Raw genomic sequence first — 10,450 nt, forward strand, 5'->3', positions numbered from 1 at the left:
CCCCCAGCCGCGTGACGTCCGCGCTGGAGTCTGTTGTCTGTCCGAGGCCCTTAAGGCGTCGAAGTAGAGGGACGCGATCTCCTGCATTCGGTACCACCCCCGAGGCCGCTGAGAAAGGGCTGATGTGACATTTCCATCTATGGCGGACTCCCCACTGTCTCTCATTTCAGGATGTTCTGGCTGATGCTCTGTACTCTCATCACGTGCCTGAACCCGATGGATACCAAGGGATGCCGGTTTGGAAAAAAAAAAAAAAAAAATTGTTGAATTGGCACTTTTCCTTCCTTGTCTAGACACAGGTTTTTCAAAATTTTTAACGTGTCGGCAAATTACTCACGAGCCTGAAAGGGGATTTGGGAGGATTTTAAGCACCCTCTCCCCATCCCTAACAGTTTCTCCCAGAGCCACCCCAAATAAACATACAACTAAGTAAAATTAATGTGCTTGTTATTAAAAGTCAGCTTAAGGTAAGCCTTCTGAAAAGCACATGGTGATACCTAAGCTCTTCTTGTACAGGAAGATGGTGATTTTTTTTTTTTTTTGGAAGGAAAACAACCAGGATAAATCCAACAATGTAATATGTTAATGGAATATGAAATAACCCAAATTTAACAAATATCTAATATTGAGTGTCAAGCATTTTACATGCAAAATATCTTTTTAAAATATTTTCTTTTATTATTTTTGGCTGTGCTGTATCTTTTTGCTGTCCAGGCTTTGTCTAGTTGTGGAGAGCAGGGCTACTCTGCGTTGCAGAGGGTTCTCATTGTGGTGGCTTCTCTTGTTGTGGAGGACAGGATCTAGGTGCGCTGGCTTCAGTATTTGTGGCTCTTGGGCTCAGAAGTTGTGGTGCGTGGGCTTAGTTGCTCTGCTGCATGTGGACTCTTCCCTGACCAGGGGTTGAACTCGTGTCCCCTGCATTGACAGTTGGATCATTATCCACTGTACCCTCACATTCAGTATCTCTTGAAGTCTTTCACATGATTCTAGAAGTGTGTATTGCTCCCATTTTACAAATAAGGAAGCCGACCTAGACAATTTAAGTGAGTTACCCAAGGCACAATAACTATTAAGCAGCAGAAGAGCTGGAAATCAAACTAAGGTCTTATTCCAAAACTTTGTGCTCTCAAACACTGCCTCTGGTAGTGAGGGTTTGACAATTACAAGGCAGGTGATGTGATGAACGTTGTCTTTAAGGTGTGTGCTAAGTCACTTCAATAGTGTCTGATTCTTTGTGACCCTGTGGGCTGTAGCCCGCCAGTCTCCCCTGACCATAAGATGCTCTGGGCAAGAATCCTGGAGTGGGTTGCCATGCCCTCCTCACCTTTAAGGTAGATAAAAGTTATTTTGCTAATGGTATCCGTATTGAAAAACTTTTGCAACTGCTCTTTAGATCAACAGTACATTCTTCAGATCAACATTACATTTCTTTTGATAACTCCAGTGATAGAAAAATGTTCTTTTTTCTCTGCTTTTCAAGCTGAGAAAATATTTTTAGGCAAGGCTGAGACGTGTGAAAGGAAATGGTATAGAATGACATCCGCAAAGATAGCTGAATAGGAAACTTGAAAATTGTCCCTCCCACAAAAGCAAGAAATAAGCTGGCAAAACTGTCAGAATCAACTTTTTTGGGTACTCTGGAATCTAATTAAAAAAATTATACCAAGCAGGGGAACACTTAAGGAGAGACTGCTGAATTTTGGCAAGAGAGCTCTATGATCATCTCCAGCTTGTCAGTGGCCTTGAAGACAGCAGCCCACATCCCTGGCTTAGGTTGCTGGTAACACAGAGGGCAACACGGACTTTATTCTAAAGGAGTTGTGAGGATTCCATGGCAGTCCAGTGTTAAGGAGTCCCTGCTTTTACTGCTGAGAGCCCCTGTTCAATTGCTGGTAAGGGAACTAAGATGCCACAGGCAGTGCTGTGAGGGCAAAAAGAGAAAAAGAGTTGTCATTGTGTGTTTTGACCTATCTGGTGGTTCCCTGAAGGTTTGGCTCAAGGCTGTCCTGGAGCCTCCCCAGGACTGAGGCAGCTAGCTTCCCAGGCAGGGTTTGTCAAAAGGATTTAAAGCAAATATATTAGCCACTGCCATCAGGTACAGTATAACAGAGGAGACAAACAATAAGCAGGCCAAAAGCCTGGGAAGGAAGAGGCTGGGGGAGCAGATACTTGGGGAATAAGGGTTTTGAAAAGCTTCCTCTTATTCTGGGGAATCTAGAAGACCACATGCCTGCCTTGGTCTGGACACATACTCAGAAAAGACCTGAGAAGACTCTATCCACCTAAGCTCTCACTTCTGGTTGACCTTTAGAGTTGGTGCAAGGAGGAGGTGAAGACTACTGCAGAACTGTAAAGTATCTAGCTAAGCATTGAAGGAGTGCCCCAATGACACAGCTAATTGGCAAGCACTGGAAGAGTTTTTTTGAACCTTGATTGTTTATTTTCGATATTTTGCTTCTAGGCATTTAATAAAGACATCTCTGCTGAATTACTAGTTGACCACCAAGCTAATGACATGGAGTGGTCATGCAACAAAGAAGGCAGACTTTACAGAATTAGATGACTGGTAGTTAAATCTCCTTGAAAAAGACCCTGATGCTGGGAAAGATTGAAGGCAAAAGGAGAAGAGGGCAGCAGAGAATGAGATTGTTATTAGAGAGCATCACCTACTCAGTGGACATGAGTTTGAGCAAACTCTGGGAGACAGTGGAGGACAAAGGAGCCTGGCATTCTGCAGTCTATGGGGTCACAAAGAGTCAGACATGACTTGGCAACTGAACAACAATGACAGTTAAGTCTAGAAGCTTGATCATATTTAAGCTTGATTTTTAAAATCAAGTCTTTATAAATGGTATTGTGTACTTCCCATCATGTTAGGAAGCACATTTCTGGAAGTCTGATTTGTGATATTAAACTACTCAGTGGGCTCAAATATTTTCTCTTTCAAAATTCGCCTTTAGCTTTTCACCATACTTTGATAATCATTAGCCATCAATGATCATCTGCTAGATCAGAGGTTCACGTCACCTTTAGTGTCTGAGTAAATTTTTTTCAGTGTCCTTCATTTCCATTTACTGCGTAGTTAAGTCCAAACAAGTTAGTATGTGTTTATGCCCTAACAATTTAAACCATTTAAATAGATATGTAAATTGAAAGAAAGCCATTTTATTTTATTCTTAAAGAACCACAATTGCTTACTAATTGGGTGTGTACACCTATTGGGCACTGTGTAACTTCTCAAACCTGGAAATCAGATGGGACATCACTATCTTCATGTCCTGTCCCACACTGGATTTTGCATGACACTTACTTGAGATCATAGCAACTGTTGCAAACTCAATTTTGCAAAGATGTGATGTTAGCCAAAAGAATTAGCTTGATCTAATGTTAAAACTGAAGTATCTCAAGCTGGTTCACATGGCATCTGACAGATGTTGCTGTGTTTTTCTCAAAAATCTAAAACGCTCTATGATGTCCTTATGAGTTCCCTGTGGTGACCTCATAGTTTAGGAACTGCAGGTCATCAGCAATTATTTTCTTGGCCGATAGCAACAACTGACAAACATTTTATGTAAGGGGCCTAGTTGTAAGTATTTTAGGCTTTGTAGTGATATGGTCAGAGAAGGCATGGCACCCCACTCCAGTACTCTTGCCTGGAAAATCCCATGGGCAGAGGAGCCTGGTAGGCTGCAGTCCATGGGGTCGCTAAGAGTTGGACACGACTGAGCGACTTCACTTTCATTTTTCACTTTCATGCATTGGAGAAGGAAATGGCAACCCACTCCAGTATTCTTGCCTGGAGAATCCCAGGGATGGGGGAGCCTGGTGGGCTGCCGTCTATGGGGTCGCACAGAGTCGGACACGACTGAAGTGACTTAGCAGCAGCAGCAGCAGCCATATGGTCTCTGTCAACAACTACCCAGTTCTATGTCTGTGGCATGACTGCAGCCAACAGAGACAGTATGTAAACCGATGAGGTGGCTGTACTCTAATCTATTTATAAAAACAGGTATTTGGCTAGATTTGTTCCCAGAACTGTAGTTTCCTGACCTCCTCGTCTAGAGAACGCAGAGTGGAGATTTTCATTTATTAGTTGGAATTCTTCTAAGAAGAGAGCTTTCCCTCTTTTCCTGGACATGAGCTTACTCCCTTTTAGGATTTGGAGTTTTCCAGGCTGTATTTGGGGTTTACTTGAAGTACTTGCTTTGAGTACTTGTTTGGCACTTTGGTCTGATCTTGCGATCAGAACGTTTCAACCGAAGTTGGCTGAAAACGACTTCGGCCCAATTTCTTTGGGAATGGGCTGCTTCAAATGGAACTGCTGATTGAGCCTCCAGCCCATTCTTTTGGGGCTATCTTATGGAGACTGACAAAAGAAAAAAAGAAAGGAAGGAAGGAAGGAAAAAGAAGAGGAGAGAGGAGACGGGAGAAGAGACGAGAAGGCCTTTATCGTGGCTCCTCAGGGGCCAAGCTGTCTCCTTAAGATTGGCTAGAATGGGCTTGTAAACATTTGTGCTGTAAGCTGTTTAAACTGTTTGGAAATTGTTCTTTATGCTAAAGGAAAAACATCTAGAAAATCGGATCCCAGTTATCTAAGTATTTTGAGGGTGTACACTCAGTTATCTAAGTATTTTGAGGGTGTAAACTGTGGCCAATTTTATGTTTAAAACCAAGGTCCTTTCTCTTGTGCACTTCTAACTAAATAGCCTGACTTGATCAAAGGCAAGTTAGAAGATCAGTGGCCATTGTGGGGAACTCTTGAAATCCTCGAACTTAATTTCATTAGAATTGGACTATAATAGCTCAGAACTTTCCAGAACTGAGTGGAACACTTATTTCAATGGGTATTTTTGAGGTTTTCTGAAATTATCAGAAGTCTAAAATTGGAAAATAAAACTGAGATTAACTGAGGCAAACGAATGATTAAAGAAAGCTAAAATGGCTCCAGAAGCCTCAGGCTCTTATTGCTTGGCTTCTGTGTCTCAGGCTCTGCCTTTGGCACCGTCTTGTCTCTCTGCCTCAGCACCAGCTTGCTCCTTCCCTTCTACACCACCTGTGCTCCCACTTTACCATTGTCCCAGTACTAACTCTCTCACTTAACTTCCCTCTTTCTCTGAAACTCCCCTCACTCCGCTTTCCTCTGAACTTGTCAGAATCTATCACATTAAAATTAAGCATTCTGAGGATCTGGAGACTAAAAGCTCAATCTCTCATATACTTTCTGGACTCCAGCTGAACTGCAGACCATAGCCAAAGATTTCCTCAAAGTAACTGAAGGTTGTCGTGGATTTGCTGAGGACTTTAATATAGTGATTCAGACATAACCCAGTTTCTCTGATTTATATCAGCTTGTTTATATGTTTGTTGGCAATAGCCAAGCCCAGCATTGAATGAAAACTCCTAATTGCGAAAGTCCTGAAAGAGTTCTAGAGTTACAACTGAGAAATCAGCCTGCTGACTTATTATACGATCAATCTCAGGCAATTGCTGGATGACTTCATTGAGCAATTTGTAGAGCTCTTCCAAAGCCTGTTGATTGACACAAAATACAGACTTACACACAAAAATCTGATAAATCTGCTCATGAATATTACAATTGACTTCAGAATGTTTTTAAATGAAATTCTCATCTTCCTTCAAATGTTGAGTCCACCTGAGCAGTTTTTAAATTTCTTTTACTTCTAATTATCTCTTTTGAACTGTGGTGTTGAGAAGACTCTTGAGAGTCCCTTGGACTGCAAGGAGATCCAACCAGTCTATCCTAAAGGAAATCAGTCCTGAATATTCAGTGGAAGGACTGATGCTGAAGCTGAAACTCCAATACTTTGGCCACCTGATGTGAAGAACAGACTCACTGGAAAAGACCCTGATGCTGGGAAAGATTGAAGGTGGGAGGAGAAGGGGATGACAGAGGGTGAGATGGTTGGATGGCATCACAACTCGATGGACATGAATTGGAGTAAGCTCTGAGACTTGGTGATGGACAGGGAAGCCTGGTGTGCTACAGTCCATGGGGTCGCAAAGAGTTGGACATGACTGAAGACTGAACTGAACTGACTAATCTCTCCCACATTCTCTTTCTACTTTGGTAACCATAAATTTGTTTTCTACTTCTGTGAGTCTATTTCTGTCTTGTAAATAAGTTCATTTATATCATATTTTTAGATTCCACATATAAGTGATGTCATGATATTTGTCTTTCATTTTCTGACTTAATTCAGTTAAGTATGATGAATCTCTAGGTCTATCCATATTATTTGAAAATGGCATTTTATACTTTTTATGGCTGCATAGTATTCCATGTATATGTATATATGTACAATATCTTCTCTATCTATTCATCTGTCAATAGAAATTTAGGTGGCTTCCACACCTTGGCTATTGTAAATAGTGCTGCTATGAACATTGGAGTGCATGTATCTTTTTGAATTAGAGTTTTTGTCATTTCCAGACATAGATCCAAGAGTGGGATTATTGGATAATATGTAATTCTATTTATTTCCTTTTTTCCACACCCTCTCCAGATTTATTATTTATAAACCTTTTAAGGATGGCCAGTCTGACTGGTGTGAGGTGACATTTCATTGTAGTTTTGTTTTGCATTTCTCTACTGGTTACTGATCTTTAACATCTTTCCATGTTCCTCAGCAGTTCAGTTCAGTTGCTCAGTCATGTCCAACTCTTTGTGACCCCGTGGACTGCAGCACACCAGGCTTCCTTATCCATCAACAACTCCCGTAGCTTGCTCAAACTCATGTCCATTGAGTTTTGATGCCATCCAACCATCTCATCCTGTGTCATCCCCTTCTCCTCCTGCCTTCAGTCTTTCCTAGCATCAGGGTCTTTTCAAATGAGACAGTTCTTCACATAGGGAGACAAAGAATTGGAGTTTCAGCTTCAGCATCAGTGCTTCCAATGAATATTCAGGATTGATTTCCTTTCAGATTGACTGGATTTCCTTGCAGTCGAAGAGACTCTTAAGAGTCTTCTCCAACACCACAGTTCAAAAGCATCAGTTCTTTGACACTCAGCTTTCTTTATGGCCCAACTCTCATATCCATACACAACTACTGGAAAAATCATAGCTTAGACTAGAAGGACCTTTGTTGGTAAAGTCAAGTCTCTGCTTTTTAATATGCTGTCTAGGTTGGTCATAGCTTTTCTTCCAAGGGGCAAGTGTCTTTTAATTTCATGGCTGCAGTCACCATCTGCAGTGATTTTGGAGCCCAAGAAAATAAAGTCTGTCACTGTTTCCATTGTTTCCCCATCTATTTGCCATGAAGTGATGGAACTAGATGCCATGATCTTCATGTTTTGAATGTTGAACTTTAAGCCAGCTTTTTCACTTTCCTTTTCCACTTTCATCAGGAAGCTCTTTAGTTCCTCTTTGCTTTCTGCCGTAAGGGTCATGTCATCTGCATATCTGAGGTTACTGATATTTCTCCTGGCAATCCTGATTCCAGCTCGTGCTTCATCCAGCCCAGCATTTCTCATGATGTACTCTGCACAGAAGTTAAATAAGCAGGGTGACAATATACAGCTTTGATGAACTCCTTTCCAAATTTGGAACCAGCCCATTGTTCCATGTTTGGTTCTAACTGTTGCTTCTTTACCTGCATACAGATTTCTCAGGAGGCAGGTCAGGTGGTCTGGTACCCCCAACTCTTTAAGAATTTTACAGAGTGATCCACACAGTCAAAAGCTTTGGCGTAGTCAATAAAGCAGAAACAGATATTTTTTTCTGGAACTCTCTTGCTTTTTCGATGATCCAGCGGATTCTGGCAATTTGATCTCTGGTTCCTTTGCCTTTTCTAAATCCAGGTTGAACATCTGGAAATTCTCTGTTCACGTACTGTTGAAGCACGACTTGGAGAATTTTGAGCATTGCTTTGCTAGCATGTGAGATGAGTGCAATTGTGTGGTAGTTTGAACATTCATTGGACTTGCCTTTCTTTGGGATTGGAATGAAAACTGACCTTTTCCAGTCCTGTGGCCACTGCTGAGTTTTCCAAATTTGCAGGAATACTGAGTGCAGCACTTTCACTGCATCATCTTTTAGGATTTGAAATAGCTTAACTGAATTCCATCACCTCCAGTAGCTTTGTGCATAGTGATGCTCTCTGAGGCTCACTTGTCTTCACATTTCCGGATGACTGGCTCGAGGTGAGTGATCACACCATTGTGGTTATGTGTGTCATGAAGATCTTTTTGGTATCATTCTGTGTATTCTTGCCACCTCTTCTTAATATCTCGCTTCTGTTAGGTCCATACTGTTTCTGTCCTTTATTGTGCCCATCTTTGCATGAAATGTTCCCTTGGTATCTCTGATTTTCTTGAAGAGATCTCTAATCTTTCCCATTCTATTGTTTTCCTCTATTTCGTGGCATTGATCACTGAGGAAGGCTTTCTTATTTCTCTTTGCTATTCTTTGGAACTCTGCGTTCAAATGTGTGTATCTATCTTTTCTTCCTTTGCCTTTTTCCCCTCTTATTTGCTCAGCTATTTGTAAGGCCTCGTCAGACAACCATTTTGCCTTTTTTGCATTTCTTTTTCTTGGGGATGGTCTTGATCATGGCCTCCTGTACAATGTTCTTCCATAGTTCTTCAGGCACTCTGTCTATCAGATCTAGTGCCTTGAATGTATTTGTCATTTCCACCGTATAATCGTAAGAGATTTGATTTAGATCATACCTGAATGATGTAGTGGTTTTCCCTACTTTCTTCGATTTAAGTCTGAATTTTACCTCAGGGAGTTCATGATCTGAGCCACAGTCAACTCCTGGTCTTGTTTTTGCTGACTGTATAGAGCTTCTTCATCTTCAGCTGCAAAGAATATTATCAGTCTGATTTCGATATTGACCATCTGGTGATGTTCATGAGTAGAGTTGTCTCTTGTGTTGTTCGAAGAGGGTGTTTGCTATGACCAGTGAGTTCTCTTGACAAAACTCTGTTAGCCTTTGCCCTGCTTCATTTTGTACTCCAAGGCTAAATTTGCCTGTTACTTCAGGTATCTCTTGTCTTCCCACTTTTGCATGCCAGTCCCCTGTGATGAAAAGGACATCTTTTTTGGTGTTAGTTCTTGAAGGTCCTGGAGATCTCATCATAGAACCGTTCAACTTCAGCTTCTTTGGCATTAGTGGTTGGGACATAGATTACTGTGATATTGAATGGTTTGCCTTGGAAACAAACAGAAATCATTCTGTCATGTTTGAGACTGCACCCAAGTACTGCATTTTGGACTCTGAGGACTACTCCATTTCTTCTAAGGGATTCTTGCCCACAGTAGTAGATATAATGGTCATCTGAATTAAATTCTCCCATTCCGGTCCATTTTAGTTCACTGATTCCTAAAATGTCAGTGTTCATTCTTGCCATCTCCTGTTTGGCCAGTTCCAATTTACTTTGACTCATGAACCTAACATTCCAGATTCCTATGCAGTATTGTTCCTTATAGCATCAGACTTTACTTCCATCACCAATCACATCCACAACTGGGCATTGTTTTTGCTTTGGCTCTGTCTCTTCATTCTTTCTGGAGTTAGTTTTCCACTGCTCTCCAGTAGCATATTGGGCACCTACCAACCTGGGGAGTTCATCTTTCAGTGTCCTGCCTTTTTGCCTTTTCATACTGTTCATGGGGTTCTCAAGGCAAGAATACTGAAGTGGTTTGCCATTCCCTTCTCCAGTTAACCACGTTTTTTTCATGATCCACCAACTTAGGTGGCCCTACACAGCATGGCTCAGTGTTTCATTGAGTTAGACAATGCTGTGATCCATGTGATCAGTTTGGTTAGTTTTCCGTGATTGCGGTTTTGATTCTGTCTGCCCTCTAATGGATAAGGATAAGAGGCTTGTGGAAGCTTCCTGATGGGAGCGGAAGCTTCCACGTGCCTATTGGCCACCCATATGTCTTTTTTGGAGAAACGTCTGTTTAGATCTTCTGCCCATTTTTTGGATTGGGTTGTTTGTTTCTCTGCTATTGAGCTACATTAGCTGTTTTAATATTTTGGAAGTAAAGTCCTTGTTGGTTGCATTGTTTGCAAATATTTTCTCCCAGTCCATAGGTTCTCTTTTTGAACCTTGTTTATAGTTTCCTTTGTTGTGCAAAAGCTTGTAAGTTTGATTAGGTCCCGTTTGTTTATTTTTGTTTTATTTCTTTTGCCTTGGGAGACTGACCCTAGCAAACACTCATGCAGTTTATTTTAGAGAATGTTTTGCCTGTATTCTCTTCTCGGAGTTTCATGTAGCATGTGTCTGTGTAAGTCTTTAAAACACTTTGAATTTATTTTTGCATATAATGAGAGAATATTCTAACTTCATTGTTACATGTGCCTGTCCAGCTTTCCCAGCACCACTTGCTGAAGAGACTGTCTTTTCTGCATTTTATTTTCATTCCATTGTACTTACCTCCTTTGTTGACGATTGACTGACCAGAGGTGGGTTTATTTCT

The sequence above is a fragment of the Cervus elaphus genome, chromosome X, assembly GCF_910594005.1.
Source record: "Cervus elaphus chromosome X, mCerEla1.1, whole genome shotgun sequence".
Classification (NCBI taxonomy): Eukaryota; Metazoa; Chordata; class Mammalia; order Artiodactyla; family Cervidae; genus Cervus; species Cervus elaphus.